Source organism: Marmota marmota, unplaced genomic scaffold (genome assembly GCF_001458135.2).
Source record: "Marmota marmota marmota unplaced genomic scaffold, marMar, whole genome shotgun sequence".
Classification (NCBI taxonomy): Eukaryota; Metazoa; Chordata; class Mammalia; order Rodentia; family Sciuridae; genus Marmota; species Marmota marmota.
Genome location: NW_026000174.1, coordinates 17,722,541 through 17,741,739, shown reverse-complemented (window position 1 = coordinate 17,741,739; position 19,199 = coordinate 17,722,541). Strand labels below are relative to the sequence as shown.

The window sequence follows — 19,199 nt, the reverse complement described above, 5'->3', positions numbered from 1 at the left end:
TCCAGTTTTCTTTTCTACAATTTCTGTTCTGTCTTCTTTCATTAAACTTTTTGTATTATATTTGTAAATTAAAAATCATTCATCTTTTAACTTACATTTAAGATTTTGTCTTCTCAAATAGTCTCTGATCTCTCTTTCAAGGCAAGGAAGACAAAATTGTCATGCTTTTTTGTACAGTGTTAAAAAATAACAGTGAAAATTTGTTTTCTGGATTAAGGAGATAGAAAAGAAAACTTATGCATATAAATTCTGACCGACACAGAAGAATTCTTATTAGCAGTAGCTAAATTCAGCTATCATTCTGCTTTTAGTTTGCTATTACAACAATAAGCACAGCTGGAGATGAGGTTGGAATATTCTCTGCCCTTGCTCTCTGTTAACCATATTCACACCTCTTTTTTCCCACAGCTCCTGGGCAATGTGATTGTGGTTGTGATGGCCATCACCTGGGCAAGGATTTCACCCTGCAGGTGCAGGCTGCTTTTTAGAAAGTGGTGGCTGGTGTGGCCAATGCCATGACTCACAAATACCACTAAGCTATCTTTCCTGCTGTCCATCTCATACAAAAGGCCTTTTGCCCCAGAGAACAACTACTAAATATTGGGGAACCTATGAAGGCCTTTGAGCATCTGGCTTCTGCCTAATAAAATCACTTTTTGTTGCAATGGTATATGATATGTTTGTGTCTTTCATTCATGAGGGATAGTGGAAAGACAAAGCATTTAAGACATAAAGACTTAGTTCAGAGCTTGTTCTAATACACCTGTATCTTGGACTCTATGAAAGAAGGGAGACTGTTAAGAATGAATGTATGTGGGAAGCTTTCTGCTTTCTATTCTTTACTCACAACTCATAAAAAGGATTTAAGTGAAACTTTGGTTCAGGGGTTAGGTTTTTGCTATTTTTTTTAAATTACCTATTATCTTTAGCCTTCCTCATAAGTGTCTCTTCTTTCTTCATTTCCTTCCCCAGAACCTCACAGCCTTAGTCCACCAAGTTCTCCTGTTTATAGATTTCACTACTCCCCAAGGTTTTCCTTCCATGTTGTACTGGAAACATTGCTCCTTTCCCCTGATCTGGTTAATCCTTAGTTACCTCTATTGTCTCAAAGAGATCTGTCTGGGGAAGGGTAAATAAATAGAAGGAGGTGGTTTGGCCACTGTGTCTTTGTGAACTTGTTCCCTTCCTCTACCATTAACAGTGACCAAAAATCTGCAATGCTGGTCTCCCTGGAGCCTTCGCTCTTCCAGAGCCTGCATTGGAAGGACTAGGCTGTCAATAGTGTGATGACTGTTGGGCTCAGGGGGCTTCTTATGACTTGATATTTATTGTCATCTTACAATCTTTATTTGAGCCCATGCCAAATAGAATTCCTGTTTTTCCTCAAGTTGTTTATCTTTGATATATGAGAAGTTATTAAAGATCTGCATTCTCCCTTAGCCTTCCTGTAATGGCTTTTCTGCCTCTGTATTTATCAGTGTTGCCATGAGCAATACAGTCTAGCTTCATTTCCTTATTCAATATGCACTTCAGTATACGCTACATTCTGGAAGAATGAGTTTTAAGTAGTCCCTGTCTTCTCTTCCACCTCAATTCTGAATCTCGCTGGCAAGCAGAAAGTAATGCATATAATAAGTGATAACTAATTATGGAAGAATTTGTATCAGGTTATACATATTACAGTATGAAGCCATCCAAATGAAGTTAAATTATCTTTTATGTGTGCAAAAATCAAATAAAGGGGCTCCACCTTTTTGAAACTGTCTTTCTGACTGTCTTTTGTTCTTCACTAATTATTCGTGACTTTAATTTCTTAGGTGGCTTAAACTCTCATTGGCAGGATGAATTTCTTAATGAGGTGCTGACTATGTCCCCCATAGCTTCTGCTAATTCAACACATAAAACTTTGTGTTGTAAATGGCTTTAAGCTAATTTTAATTTTTACTGTATTAAAGGGTCTCAATATTTCTATGTCTTGGTCAACAACACCTAATAAAGTAAGTATTACACAAACATGGTTGGATTCATATTTATTCTGCTTTTCAAATATTATTTGATTAGATGAACAAATTAAACAAACACACACAGAAAAACACCAAAAATTGAATGACTGACAGAATGAATGAATATTTATTTTCTTAGGAGGAGGATGAAATCCAAACCAGGAGAAGGAAGACATACTTAGAATCATGACAGAGCCTTTATCCATTCTGTCTGTGGGTTATTTTATATATTCTGGAGAAACAGGAGGAGATCACTCTATACATTCTTGCTAAAACACAGCAGGCAAATTTCTTCTATAATCTGTGCCTCCTTTTGAAATTTATATAATAAGATAATTAAGTAAATAATTTCCAATAGACCTACCAGGTAGTTATTCCAAACTTCATAGAAGTAAAGTTGCCCAGGAGGATGATTTTAGGGCCACCGTGAACTGCTGGCATGGGACCAGCAGATATGAAGAAGGAGGACTGAGAGCCTGAAGTCAGACTCCAAGGCAGTGCCAGAGCTGCCAAGGACTGTTATGGCTGTCATCATCCAAACCTCACCTCGTAGGGCCACACCCTAGTCTTGGCCAATGAGCTCATTAGGGCAGGGAATGCAGGAGTCAAGGCTGGGCATAAAGGACAGAGCAGGGCCAGCTGCTGCTTACACTTGCTTCTGACACACTTGTGTTTGCTAGCAACCCCCCCAAAAGACACAATGGTGCATCTGAGTGATGCGGAGAAGAATGCCATTAGTACTGCCTGGGGCAAGGTGAATGCAGCAGATATTGGTGCTGAGGCCCTGGGCAGGTGAGTATCCATGTCATGAGGCAGCTTGGGGTGAGGAGGGGGATGGAAGCTGAGCTTGTGGAGACAGACATCTCTGACAGGCACTGACTATATTCCATGACCTGGCTCTTTTCACCCCCTCAGGCTGCTGGTTGTCTACCCATGGACCCAGAGGTTCTTTGACTCCTTTGGGGACCTGTCCTCTGCATCTGCTGTTATGGGCAATGCTAAAGTGAAGGCACATGGCAAGAAGGTGATTGATTCCTTTAGTAATGGCCTGAAACACCTCGACAACCTCAAGGGCACCTTTGCAAGTCTCAGTGAGCTGCACTGTGACAAGCTGCATGTGGATCCTGAGAACTTCAAGGTGAGTCTAGGACATCCCTCAATGTGATCCTTCCTTGTCCTTCCTAAGGATAAGTTCATAGCAGGAGGCAAAGTCATAGGTGTTTGGGACAGTTGATCTTTTATTCTCCATTGACAACAATTGTTTCCTCTCATTTCATTTTCATTTTCCAGTTTTTGTTTTCTTCAATATCTGCTCTGTCTTCTTCCATTAAACTTTTTAGATTGCATTTGTAAATTAAAAATCTTTCATCTTTTAATTACATTTAAAAATTTTGTCTACTTTAAAATGCAGTTCTAATTTCTCTTTCAAGCAAGGAAAATAAACTTTGTCGTGTTTCTTTGCACAGTTTTAAAGAATAACAGTGAAAAATTTATCTTCTGGGTTAAGGAGATAGGGAAGAAAACTTATGCTTATAAATTCTGACAGATACATGAGAATTCATATCTGTAGCAGCAGCTAAGTCCAGCTATCATTTTGCTTTTATTTTATAATTACAACCACAAGCACAGCTGGAGATGAGGTTGGAATATTCTCTGTTCATGCTCAGACTCTTCATATTCACACCTCTTCTTTCTTCCCACAGCTCCTGGGCAATATGATTGTGATTGTGATGGCCCATCACCTGGGCAAGGATTTCACCCCAGAGGCACAGGCTGCTTTTCAGAAGGTGGTGGCTGGTGTGGCCCAATGCCCTGGCTCACAAATATCACTAAGCTACCTTTCCTGCTGTCCATCTCATACAAAAGGCCTTTTGCCCCCAGAGAACAACTCCTAAATATTGGGGAACTTATGAAGGCCTTTGAGCATCTGGTTTCTGCCTAATAAAATCATTTTTCATTGCAATGGTGTACATTGTTTTTGTGTCTTTTATTCATGAGGGAATGTGGGAAGACAAGGCATTTAAGACATAAAGAAATGAGCGCTAGTTCAGACCTTGTGCTAATACACCTCTCTCTTGCACTCCATGAAAGAAGGGAGATTGTTAATAATTAATGTGGGAAAATTTTTGCCTTCTATTCTTTACCACTCATAAAATGATTTCAGTGATTTTTTTTGGTTTAAGGATTAGGTTTTTTCTATTTTTTTAATTACTTATTTTCCCCAGCCTTCCTCATGAGTTTCTCTTCTTTCTCCAGTTTCTTCCCCAGAACTTCACAGCCTTAGTCCACCCAGTTCTCCTGCTTATAGATTCCACTCCTCCCCAAGAGTTCTGCGTAATAAAATCATTTTTTTGTTGCAATGGTGTATGATATATTTGTGTCTTTCATTAGTGAGGGAAAGGGGAAAGACAAGGCATTTAAGACATAAAGGGCTTAGTTCAGACCTTGTTCTAATACACCTGTATCTTGGACTCTGAAAGAAGGGAGACTGTTAAGAATGAATGTATGTGGGAAAATTTCTGGTTTCTATTACATATTCACCACTAATAAAAGGATTTAAGTGAAACTTTGGTTCAGGGGTTAGGTTTTTGCTTTTTTTTTTTTTTTAATTACCTATTTTCTCCAGACTTCCTCATTAGTTTCTCTTCTTTTTTTTTATAGATTTTTTTTTGTATATCTTCACTTTTATTTATTTATTTTTATGTGCTGCTGTGGATCGAACCCAGGGCCTCACACAAGCAAGGCAAGCACTCTACTGCTGAGCCACAACCCCAGCCCCAGTTTCTCTTCTTTATCTAGTTTCTTCCCCAGAACCTCATAGCCTTAGTTCACCAAGTTCTCATGCTTATAGATTCCACTATTCCTTAAGGGATTCTTTCATGTTATAGTGTACCCATTGCTCCTTTTCTCCTATTGGCTCTATTGGCCTATATTGTCTCAAAAAGATCTGCCTGGGGAAGGGTAAATAGAAGGAGGTGGTTTGGCCGCTGTGTCTTTGTGAAATCGTTCCCTACCTCCATAATTAGTGGTGACCAAAAATCTGCAATGCTGGTCTCCCTGGAGCCTGCACTGTTCCGGAGCCTGCATTGGAAGGACTAGGCTGTCAATGTGCGATGACTGTTGGGCTCAGGGGGCTTTTTATGACTTGATATTTATTGTTATCTTACAACCTTTATGTGAGCCCATGCCAAATAGAATTCCTGTTTTTCCTCAAGTTGTTTATCTTTGATATATGAGAAATTATTAGAGATCTGCTTTCTCTCTTAGCATTCCTATAATGGCTTTTCTGCCTCTGTAGTTATCAGTGTTGCTATGAGCAACACATTCTAGCTTCATTTCCTTATTTAGTATCCACTTCAGTATATACTACATTCTAGAAGGATGAGTTTTAAGTGGTCCTTGTCCTCTTCTCCACCTCAATTCTGAATCTAGCTGGCAAGTAGAAAGTAATCCATGTAAAAAGTGATAACTAATTGTGGAAGAATTTGTATCAGGTTATACAGATTACAGTATGAAGCCCTCCAAATGAAATTAAAGTATCTTACAAAAATTAACTTAAAATGGATTAAAAACTTAAAATTTGACCCCAAATAGTAAAAGTTCAGAAGAAAACACAGGGTCTTGACAAAAGCTTTTGTATTTGACACCAAAAGAACAGGGAACAAAAGCAAAAATACACACGTGAACTGTATCTAACTAAAAAGCTTATGCCCAACAGAGGAAATAGCAAAATGACAGGCCATCTCTGATATAGAATAAAATATTTGCAAAATGTATATCTGATAAAAAGTTAATATTTAAGAAACTCATATTACTCATTACAAAAAAATACAAAATGGACAGAGGAACCACAGATATTTTTCAAAAGAAGACAAACAAATGGCCAACAGGTACATGAAAAGAAGTTCATTATCACTAATGTGAAGGGAAATGCAAATTAAAACCACAAAGAAATATCATCTCTCTTTTATAAAAATGACTACTATCAAAAAGACAGAGACAAATGTTGCTGAGTATGTAGATGTATATATAAATTATACACACATCTACACATGTATACATACATATGCTATATATATACATGTATATCAGAATTTATAATAGAATCTGAAATTGATAGTCTTGCTATGGTTGTTTTGTGGATGATAGATTCCTTAGTTGATGCTCATGGCACATGAAGTGACTCTTCCCAGGAATGGCTCACCAATTGAGTTTTTCTATCAGTTCTGCTAGAGGGAAGATGGTATGCACAAAACCCATTTCATTCTAGTCAATTGCACAAAAAGTGACCTGGAAAATTCCCTTGGCTCACATCTAAGTGCCTGTAAAGGCAAACCTGAGAGAAGAAATAGTGTTTCTTATATAAGAAACTAATAACAAAACCTTAATTCATGAAAAAGTGATAAAAAATAATCATCAATTGTTGTCATAGATTTAAGTGTTTCATATCATTGTAAAAGTATTCTTTTCATTTTACATGTAAATTACTTCTTCTTGATATTTGGGTTGAATTAGTTGAAAACATATATCCTTCCTAGATGAAAATACTGACTTTTAATTTAGCATACTGAAATAAACAATGTCCACTTACCTTGGGGGTTGTTGGGAATAAAATAAGGTAAATATATTTTCTCAAGAAAAAGAGACAGGAACATTTTGGTGAGTGTTACTGAGTCACAGACAGTGATTCTGGGAGAAAGTTCCATCAAAAAATATACAATATCTCAGGAACCAGGAATGTAGATCTTTTTCAACATTATGTAATTTTTAAAAAGTATGTAGTAACTTCACACCAAATAGCTAAGCTTTCCTATCAGAAGTGCCAGACCTCAATATGGTGATGTGATGATATGAAAATAAAGTAAGAAGAACTTGTTTATTCACAAAGCTAGAGTACCATACCAAAAATTAAAAAATAGCATACAAACCATTTTTATGTATATACAGTGCAGATGAATCCAAGATGTCCTGACAAATGCTTCAGTGGGAATCTTTCAAACTTTAGGAGCAGAAGGGAGTTAAAAGTGTAGGTTGGTTTGTGCTTGGTTTATTCTCTGAATGAATCCTTGTGTCTGACATTCATTTGAACATTAATGGGATTGTATGTAGCAAAAGCATACACGTAGACAGTTTAATGAGTCCAAATGTAATGAGGATTGGTATTAACTGATAAGTAGATACCACAAGTAGATTTGAAAGTAGAGTTGTGTGAGTGCTAAGAGAAAGCACTATGCAACAGCTTATATAGACACTAGAACAGAATAAGGGTAGGTGCGAAGAAATGTGCATAGCCCCAGGGGTCACAATAAGGGGCTAAGAATGTAAGAAAAAGACTAATAACATCACAATAGTTGCATTTTTAACATCATGATTCTTCTTTTAGTAGAATTTTTCTTTTCTTTATTTTTTTTGACAAAACTGTGCAAAAAATTTAAGCTAAGGATGTTTATTATGGGAACAAAATGTATCAGATACTTAACTCCAGTTTTCCCTTTTATAACCAGGTTTGTCTTTCCTATCCAAATTTTCAAATGTTCCCTTTATTTTTATGTGTTGTAATAATTGACAACATGTTTAATAATACATCATCATATGATCACATTATATAATATTATAATGTAATCGTATCACTGTCATATAATAGGATAATTAATTTAGCTAAGATGGATTTAACTAGAACATTAGATTTCTATTTCAGAGAGAACACCTTTCTTATGGGTCTTATGCTGGATTTATCAGTAATGGAAAAAGTATGCACATTGCTCATGATAATAAAAATAAAGGAGGAGGAATGCCTTGCAAACGTTAAATGATAGAAAGCCCTCTCTCAGGGACACAACACTCTAAGGACATCCATGATGTGAGATACACATGCAGTAGGAAAATTGTGTTACTCACCCCCACCTGGGAGTGGGGGGAGCAATGACCTTTAAAGACTTGAGAATCTTATGTTAAGAAAGCAATGTGAAAAGCAAGTCTGAACCCATGGTGACAACAAAGCTGAGAGCTGCTCAAGTGTGATCAGGAGAGGTGCAGGCAGTAGGAATGAGAAAATTTTCATGACATTAGGTAAAACCTGGGAGACACAGACCAAAAGGAATGGTGAGCAACACACTCTGAATTCTCAACAACTCCAATTCTTGCTACCCAAGAGCTGGTGAATAGTGAGAGATATCTCAGAGGGGTGGTGTTGCTACAAAGTGACTATATGGCAAGGTCAAAGCCTAGCTGACTCCAGGAAAGAAAAAGTATGGAGTAAATAGAGCTGGGATGCCAATAGAGCTCAGAGACACACAATGGGTGATTATGGAGTAGTCACAATAGTCCCAGTACTGTGAGTGTGAGTGTGGTTGACACACAGAGATGACAATCAGTCTCTGCTAGCATGGAAAGAAAGAATACATGAGTCAGTGCAGACATTGTGGGTGACAGGGAATTGCCCTGAACCACTGCAAGGTACACCAAGAAAATGGTGATGGGAATCCAGCATTGTAGACAGGAACTTGGAAGAGCAAACATTGAAATATGAAAGACCAGATATGATGACAAAGGTCAACAGACATGGCAGATTTGTAAATAGTTCTTTCTTCCTTCTTTCCTTCCTTCATTTCTGTCCATACCTCCCTCCAACCCTCTTTTCTTCCCTCCATTCCCTTTTCTTTTCTTCCTTCTTCCTCTCTGTCCTTCTTTAGGCAGTTATGGAGATCGTGCTCATGCTTGCTTGATGAGTGCACTACTGAGCCCAACACTTCTATTTTGATTGGCAACAAAACCCTATGCCAGATAATAATTCATATGTGTGAGCTAATTCATTTAACAGCTCTTCCTAAATCCCAGAGATTTCAGAATGGATGACAATACCAAACTGAGCAGGAAACTTTGCAGGCTTATTCTTTTTAAAGAGAGAGAGAGAGAGAGAGAGAGAGAGAATTTTTAAAATATTTTCGGTGGACAGAACATCTTTGTTTGTATGAGGTGCCGAGGATCGAACCCAGGCCGCACACCGCACACATGCCAGGCAAGCGCGCTATCGCTTGAGCCACATCCCCAGCCCCTTGCAGGCTTATTGTTAATGGACCTGGACAACATCAATGGAGGCAATATTAGTAGTAGCCAAGACTAGAAGAAATGTGAAATGCCATATGAATCTGGAATCAGTGAGCTAGGTGAAAGCCCCTCTTTAAGTCAAATATTTGACAACTAGGATAATAAATCAGAGGTTAAAAATAATTAAAGATAGGAATAAGTCTAAACCAAAACAGAAATAAATAGGCAAAGATTTTCTTTATCATTATAAAAATGTGAGTAAACTGGCTCATGGATAGATCATCCAATGTTTTCTTTAATATTTTTCCTTGCCGAGATTTTTCCAATCCAAACCACAAATGACATGGAAGCATTGCTGTTGATATACTCTGTCAAAGACCTGACACCTCTGGGGAGCCTAGAGGCAGGTTCTCCAGTGGATGACTGGGCCCATTAGAATTCCTCAAGTTGTGAAATGACCCCCATCCACATGTCTCATCCGTTTACTTCAGACTTTGGATTACCTTTCTCCATTTCTGGGAATTCCACAAACCGCAGATCTGGCATGATCAGATATAACCAAAGGAAGGAAGCAAGAGGACACCAACAGAGGGGCTTTGTAAACCAAAGAGTATTCTTAGAGGAAAATAGATTTGAGAGAAAGGCAGAGAGATTAATGAGATTCTACCTGAAGTGCCTATAAATATAGAATGACTGCTTTTTGTTGTTGGTTTTCCAAATACAGTTGACAGAATTGGTGAGGCAGTCATCTAACTTGCTGGGGCAAGTCAATATTGTATTTCCTCCCAACCTCTCTGTCCTTTCTTTTTTTATCTTTCTTAGATTACTCTTGGGAAAAGATTCAATTGCAAACCAAATCATAAATCTTTAGCAGTTCTTTTCTCCTCTTTCATTTTTACTTGATTTTCTTTCTACCTCTCTCTTATACATCTTTAGTAAAATTAGAATCAGTTCATTTTAAAGGTATCAAAATAGAAAGTTTTATGTGCATTGTGAAAATAACTTATGATGCTTTATCTTTAGGTTTTTTTCCCCCTACCAATGATTGAACTAAGGAACACATAACTACTGAGCCACATCCCCAGATCCTTTTAATTTTGTTTTTTATTTTGAGACAGGGATTTGCTATATTGCCTAGGACCTTGCTGAATTGCTGAGGCTGGCTTTCAACTCTCTATCCTTCTGCCTCAACCTCCTGAGTAACAAGGATTATAGGCATGTGTCCCAGCATCAAGCTCCCTTTACTTATTTTTTATTTAGTTTTATTAAAAATACATTTATTCAGTTCCTATGTATTAAATATAAAGAGCAAAATGTCTTAGTTGTTAGAGGTAAACAATAATTGTGATGTATTTTTTGGTTTCAGAAAAAGTGTGAGCAAATTTGTCTGGATGATTCCTCTGTTAATCACACAATTGCCTCTTTTAACTTGTGTTTCTTAAACACATGTGGCAACTAGAAGATTTTTACAATTCTGCCCTTTGTCTTCTCTGCCAACCTAAATTGTGAAGATTAATATGTAATCTGCACGGGAACTCAAATTATTTTTTTTAACCTAAGATAGAAGGCACTATCAGATTAAGAATTTCCCTGTGAGAGTGCATGGAGAGAAAGTGAGTCAATCTGACTTTGCTTGGTTGGTGAGGGGGTAAAATTGAATGAGGCAGCCAACCTATCAGTCTAATAAGAACTTGAGCTGGACAGATGCCCTTTCATGTATGACAGCAAGTGGGAGAAGTACGACCTTAGGTAGATGGAAGGCACTACTCTTCCTTTCTCTGTTTGTTCTGGATAGTGGCATTCAATGTTAAATTTCACCACAGCATCAGTGTGTGCACCTAAACTAAAATTAGACATTCTTAATTCCACACAGAAAAGAAGAAAAACCTCCAGTGGGGTGTGGGCTCCTTGACTTTTTAGAGGTCCTGGTATTTATTTTATTTGTTTTCTACTGAGACCAGTTTGTCACCTGTTTAAAGGATGACTACTCTCCTCTTACAATTTTTAATTAAGTATGGGCAAACATATCTTCACTTTTTATTATCACTCCTGGATATAGCCATGTAAAATTTAATTGTGCTGGAGCTCAGTTTTTCAACTACAAAATGGGCATAATTATAATAATAACTTTTTTCACAGGCCTGTTACAAGAACTAATAAGGTATATGAAGGAATCAATTCAAAACCTGGACACATGCATACTACCATAAGAGAAAGCAGTCATTATATTTAAAGTCAACCCAATAACATTAAATTTTAGTGGGAAGATAAACAGGCAGTATACATTAAAACTGAACATATGTACATTGTATATCCCAGCAATTTTTCTAAATGCACACTTATAATGTGTACAGTCCATAGTTATAAAGGAACAAAATCCCATCAACAGTGCAGTTGATAGATATATTGTGCTACACACATAAAGTGGAATACCACTGGGCAATTGAAAATAATCAACTATAGTCACACAACATGAAGACAGTTCACAAACATAATGCTGAATAGATAAGCCAAGTAGGGTATAACTGAATGAATATAAGTGTTTTAAAGGAACACAGTAGAAATGAATGAAACAGGAAAATGGTCAACTGTATGACCAATTAAGGGAATGACAAAGTTGACACAAGGGGATCTTCCAAGATCTGCTTCATGTTCTATTTCCTTTCTGAATAGTTGTTACACGTGTATATTCTCTTTGTAAAAGTTAACTGAGCCACACACACATATTCTGTGTGCATATATATGTGTATGTTATACTTAAATATTAAAATAAAAATTAGATTTAAAAATGAAACAATGGGAAAAAACATGCTATCTCTTAGAAATTCAAGAACTGAATACTGACTGGAGCATTCTAAAATGGCTTAAATTGTTAGGTTTCACCAGTATGTCAGCTTTTACATCTGAATCTAGGGAGATGGTCTCATCTCCTGGGATAAGAGGGGGGAACAATATTTTAAAATATTACAGAAGTACCTACAGAAGAAAAATAAACAGTCTAGAAAAGCTACATTAGAAAGGGACTCATGGTGCAGCTTATGCTTTTCTGAGCAGTTGTTATGAGTACTTTACATACAGAGCCCCAAGTAAGGAAAATAAAGTGATGAGATCACAGAGTGAATAAGGAATAGAACTGAGATTATTCTAATTCAAAGTCAGCATTCCCCATTACACAGTGCTTTGTTTCCAAATAGAGGTCCATGGAAAAGAGCATCTTTACTATATGCCAAGAACAAATTAGCATTTTAGGACATGAAAGAAATGTTAAGCCTATTGGTCACCTCTGCTTACATGTTCAATGGACATCTCAAACTCAGGCATGTTGAAAACTTGATGGATCACCGTGTTCCACTTATTGGAATCTCCTCCAGTCCTCTCAAACTTGGTGAATGGTTCACTCAGATTTGGAGGATGAAAATTCCATTCATAGTTTTTGTCTTTACTCTCCATTGTCTTCCATTAGCCATGTCGATTTAATTATCAATTTCTGATAATTATCACAAATGATGATATGTATTGACTGGGTACAAAACATCTGTTTTTCATATATTATCATTATGCCAACAATATTAAAAAACAAACAAACAAATAACCAAACTGTTAAACAGGCTAAGCACTGATCTAAAAGTTCTACACATAATAAATGGCAATGTAAAGATCTGAATCACGTTCTCACTGACTAGAACACTCTTGTAGGTATAATTCCCAAACTCTTTCATGACCTTTTTCCTGTAGCTATCCCCAAAATCATAATTTGACTTAATTGTACTCCACCTCAAATTTCAAGCCACCATCCTTTCTTACCTGGAGTCAGACAACAATTTCAAACCAGTTCTATTTCCCTACTTGTGCCGTGCAATGTAGGGAAGCAAATTATGGCATGAGACAGCCTGAGGTCTACTCTCATGTCCATAATTTCATAACCCTGACTTAGAGACAAGTTACTCAATTTCTTTATGCCTCAGATTCTTCAACTATAGAGCAATATAGTAAAATCTATTATATAAGTTTCTTTTAATGAGTTAATTAACAATGTCATTTAAAAAATGACAAAACTGAATTTTCAGTAAATGCCCTTAATAATGATGATTGCTATATCAATAATATAAATAAAATATAATATTTTTTCTTTCTTTGTAGATACAGTGAACTTCTAAAAGACACGTAAGAGTATGATCTTTCTGTATATGGTATAATAGATGTTAACATTTCCAGGCTTACCCTTAGCACAGAGTGAGGAGAGGGATGCTTGAATGCAGTGTGTTCTCAAAATAAACAAATCAATTAAATGGATAGAGATAGACAGATACATAGATAGATAAATAATCAAACAGAAAATCCAATAAAACGACCATGAAGAACACACCATCTACTATGTCACCAGTGATCTTCCTGGGTAGTTTATCCCATTCTAGGAAAATGAATCTTTCAAAATTGTTACCAATTCCAGTCTGAGAGACATGCTCTTTTCAAACACAATTTGTAAGATTTTGTAGCTGGGTATACTCACTTGCAAAAAATATGTATCTTGAGTAAATCCAATAATAAGACTTTATCTCTTCTAGGACATTCTGGAAGTAGAAGATCTAGTAATCTAAGAAATTACAATTTCACAATATAACATTACTCAAAAAAACTCAAACATGTGCTTCACAGGAAACATGTTCTATTCTCATACAACCCAAAAATCCAATGTCCAAAACTAGAGCAAGGCAAACATTCTTCACTTTATTTATCAGAACACATGAGATCTGTATAGGGAAAGCAAAGAAGCCCTGCAGCAAAGTTAATTCTTTTACACTCCATTATCTTTGCTTTCCAGTAGCAACATATCCTAGCAAAAATGTCCTGGGTGAGCTGCTTTGAAAACTAAACTTTCCTTTCTGACATAATGTGATTACATACGTAGACCACCCTCAGTTAACTTAGAGTTGTATTGAATGGGTTGATATTTGTCCCTCTGCAAACTGAAAATCAAGACCAGCATCTGCAGAAGGCATTGCAGCCAAGAACCCCATCTCTGTGGTAACAGAAGTTCTAGCAAGGAGGTCATGTCATCCAGGGATGCTGACCATTTCCTCATTCTGTATGATACTTGATTTTATGAATCCCTAGTGAGTTATTTTTAGGAGATTTGAGTAGTCATTAGATCCTGGACTCTGTTATGTACAGCATCCTTACCTTCAGTGCTCTGAGGACACAATTCCTTTGTGGTAGTCAGCATCTGGATCTAGACTGCACTGTTAGAAAAATAGTACTATCTCCTACTTGGATGAAGCAGGTAAATTTGAAGGAGTATTTTACTTCTTCTAACTTCCTCTCAAAGAGGAGGGTGGGACTGGAAAGTAATGCTACTATAGAAACTCAAAGTTTCATTACTAATAATATTTCTATGACACCTGTGAAGACAATCCTAATAATGTGAACTTCCATGACTATAAAATAATTCTAATATAAATGTAAGTCTATGTAATATCTATTATTTTTCTAGGTCTTTCTTCTGAATACATTACTCTTTTAATATATTACCTTTTATCACTGGCAAAACACTTCTTACTTCTTATGTGAGGATCAGAAAATAGGAGAAGTGATAGAGGCAATGATGACAGATGATTCACTGAAAACAAAGAAATACCTGGGAGAACAACTGGACCTGAATTCTAGCAACCTTAGTATCCTGGCTCAAACTCTCATGAAGTCTCTACAAATTGCTTTGTTTTGAAAATGAGAGTACTGAGCGAGATCCTCTTGGCCTATTCTGGAATCTTCAAGGGAAAAATTAGAAAAGTGTAATAAATACAATATTCATTCTTCTAAACTAAATGGTTCACTTTAGTTTGAAGATGATTTTTTTAAGTTGATCTCATAGAAATAGTAGATAAGTGCTCACCAGTGTCTGGGGCAGGGTCAGTAGAGCGGGGGGAGGAACAAGCAGAGAAGCTGTTGATCAGAGTTTACAAACTATAGTTAGACAAGAAGATTAAGTTTTAGGGCACTGTGTGGTGACCATGGTTGATATTAATGTGCTGTATATTTTGAAACTGCTAAATAAGAGACTTTTAAACATCTCATTTAAAAAATCATGAGTTTTTTAGGTGAAGGTTATGTGAATTAGCATGATTGAATTAAAAAGGGTGGGAGGTTGAGTTCTTGGCTCAGTAATTAAGTGCTCCTGGTTTCAATCCCTGGAACAGAAGAAGGAGAAGAAGGAGAAGGAGGAGGAGAAGAGGAAGAAGGAGGGGAGAAGAGAACAATGGGTGTATAAAATTAGGGAAGCTGTTGTGGAGACAGAATAGCAGAAATAGAAGCTATTGCTGTAAGCATAAAGATCAAGTGAAGTTTTTGGCACAAGAGATTGAGTAATATAATGAATAGACAATTTTAGAGAAAGTGATTCTGGTAAACATATAGAACCGATTAGACAGGGCCTGACTAGGATGTAATCAGACATACTTGCTATGATTTATATCAAAGTGGTAGTGAAAGAGTGAAGTTGATGGCATCAGTTAAATTAAGAAACTAGCTAAACTGGAACCAACCTAGATGCCCTTCAGAAGATGAATGGATAAAGAAAATGTGGTATATATACACAATGGAATATTACTCAGCAATAAAAGAGAATAAAATCATGGCATTTGCAGGTAAATGGATGGGGTTGGAGAATATAATGCTAAGTGCAGTTAGCCAACCCCCCCCCCCAAAAAAAAATGCTGAATGTCTTCTCTGATTTAAGGAGGCTTATTCATAACGGAGTTGAGGTGGTAGGGAATGGGAGAATAGATGAACTCTAAATAGGGCAGAGGGGTGGGAGAGAAAGGGAGGGGCATGGGGGTAGAAAAGATGGTGGAATGAAATGGACATCATTACCCTAAGTACATGTATGAAGACACGGATGGTGTGACTCTACTTTGTGTACAAACAGAGATATGAAAATTGTGCTCTATATGTGTAATATGAATTGCAATATATTCTGCTGTCATATATAACAAATTAGGATAAAAAAAAATTTAAAAAATGAAACTAAGCGAGGGGCCAATGTGGCAATGATTCCATCCTATCCTCTGCACATTAAGTTTCACTACTAATCTGCCTTATGGCAGACATTTTTCTTATATAAAATCTTTTGTCTTTAACGCCAAAGCACATTCCCTTGCACAAAGTTTGCACTCAGTACATACTTGGAAATGAACAAATGCATGATCCCAAAATAAGATCCCCCCTTTCAGGAACTTTGAGTTGGGCAGAAGGTAGTGAGAGGAAGGAAAAGGTCATGGGGGTGGAAAGGATGGTGGAATGAGAAGGGCATTATTATCCTATCTACATGTATGATTGCAAGAACGGTATGACTGCATCACAGCTAGAGAAATGAGAAGTGTGTTCCATTTGCGTAAAATCAGTTGAATTGCATTCTGCCATCATGTATAATTAATTAGAACAAATTTTAAAGGGACATTTAAGCAAAAAAGATCCCAAACCTTTCTATATTACAAGTATTTCACTACTCTCAGAGGAGTGTGATTGAATACTAAAATGAGGGAACTTTGGTTTTAACAGGGCTATGAGATATCTTAGTATTTATAAGTCACATGGTTTCTTCTCCACAGATGCTGTTGTACTTTCCTCAACCTTTTCTGCTCCAATTTGTGCAATAAACAGTTCTATTGGACTGATATTATGTGGTAGAATTTTTTAACATTAATAATTCAAACACCAATAAGACACAGCATCAGAAAGCAGTTTAATAGATATATCAGTTAGGGTCCACCCAGGAAAATAAAGATCAGTGTTAGTCATTTCAACAGATAATTGAATGCAAGTTAGCTAAATGTGCTGGAAGAGCTAAAACATCAAATAAGAGAAGAAGAGAAGTTAGCAAAATCAGGATGCTTCTTCCATAATTAGGCTTAGAAGGACAGAAAGAGAAAACATTGCTACTAGAGGGTAAAATCAGAGACCTACTGGGAGAGCAACATGGCAGGGACTCCCTGGGAATGGCTGGACTGTCTAATGGGCGCATGATAATATCAGTCACAAAGAGGCTCTCTGCTATAGAACACTCCACCAGACACAGAGAGAAGGTAAGCCAGAAATAACATCACACATACTCTCCTTTTATCAGGACTTACCATTACAGACCATGCATGGAACCCAAAGGGTAAGGAAACTTGGGGAAGGTGAATTCTTTCAGGAAATCATAGAAGGATGAGGAATAAATTAAAGACAAGAATGATAATGTTGCTTGGGCTGTAGCTCAGTGGCAGAGCTCTTGCTTAGCACTTGTGAGGCAATGGGTTCAATCCTCAGCATCACATAAATATAAACAAATAAAATAAAGGCAAACTATCAATCTACAACTACAAAAAGAAAATTAAAAAAAAATACCCACTAAAATTGTAATCTACAGTAGAAAACTAAGATGTGTGCAATAAATTATTTTAATGTGGAATGATAATTATAATGATTAATGCATTATTAAGAAAACATGGAAATAGAGAACTCTAAGGGAAGAGAAGTGATATTAGAATCCTGGCACTGAATTTAAGAAATAGAAATAAAAAATAATGTCACTTACTTACAATCTGACTCTTATGCATTGTGTTATGTAGAGAATAATTATCCCATGATCCATATCCAAATATTATGAATTAGGACCAATTGCCCTTTTTCAAGTCAATAAGGTAGTCATAAATGAAAGCCAGTATAATTCATTATTGCAAGTAAACAATAATTGAACTGAGATTAATTATTGAACTAATTTTGTGCTTACTGCATTTCAGATAGTTAAGTAATCTGTTCAGGATAGCCGGATGATAAATTTGTAGAAGATTTTAAACCCAAGTTCATATGACCCTGGAATCCTTTTTACTTTTCTCATACCACATAGCCTATTCTCCCTACATACACACTCTATCATTCACAGGGTTCTTTCCTATTTTTCCGTTGTTTTTGAGTTAATTATTATTTTAATTGTACAGATTTATAGGATACAATGTAATTAAGCTTTTCATTGTCAAAATCCAGAGCTTTGTCTCCCATCTTCTCCGAGACCAATAGTAATTTGAATTCCATCATGATCAAACTTGATATTATGCTCACTAAAATTAATTCTGAGTTCTAAAGCTGTTGAGCACTCTTTGTTCTGTAATCTCGTATCTTGTGATTCAAACTCAAGGTGGGTGCTCACTAAAGTTCTTTCCTTTATCCACTTATTTTGCATTCAACATATCTTTTGTTGGTATATCGATTATACCTAAATTATTAAACATAAATTGTATAATCAAAATTCTCAAGTCTGATCTTCAGCTCTGATTTCTGATCTCAGTGCCAAATCCACACAATGAAGTGTCTATTGAACTCTTTCACACAGATCTCCGTTAAGCGCCATGAACTCAATATGGGCATTTTGATTTTTTTATGGAAACCATTTCACTTCCAGTGTTTGCCACTTCAGTCAACTGGATATCAACTTGTCCTTTCATCAGAACATGAAACTTAAATTCATCCTGGCTTCTCCTTATTTCTTTCCCTGTAATAAATAATCTAATTCTCCTTTTGTCACCATTTTTTTTTCTGCAAAAGCCAGGCCCTTATTGGACAAGAATAGAAACTATTCTACTTTAAGATTTCATCCCCCTTTAAAAATGTTCTCAAGGCTATCCATTAGTGCAAATATATATATATATCCCTATTGTGTAAAATCATAACAGGCAGAAGGGAATTGAAATGAAAAGTCAAGTCTTCACAATTAATAAAGATAAAAAATAGCCCTGAGTCCTTCAAAAGTTTACTTAACATTTTAAAGAATCAAGTTCCTTCCTTATCAGATGGGATAGTCCCCACCTCATCAAATGGCATAGAATTTCAAGGAGGTATTAGTAAAGAGCACTTTCTGTCATTTTTAAACAGGTAGTGGTAGTGGTTTACACAACATACTGTGGTGTGTTTCTGTATGCTTTCCTCCATTCTGTACTCTTGACCTGGCTATATTCTTAGTTCCAAGCTTAGATATCTAAATATTTTCTTTTGGATTGCTCAAGAGTACATCAAATAGAATAAGCCCAAGACTGAGCTCCTGATTTTATTCTAATATTTCTCTAGCAAACTTTTTCTTCTGTTTGTATTGCTCTCCTCACACCAGCACCACCAACT

General features: G+C 36.4%; 1 pseudogene; it reads left to right on the top strand.

Moving 5' to 3' along the window:
- Positions 1-2,483: 2,483 nt before the first annotated feature.
- On the top strand, positions 2,484-3,966 carry LOC107135586 (annotated as a pseudogene).
- The last annotated feature ends 15,233 nt before the right edge of the window (positions 3,967-19,199 follow it).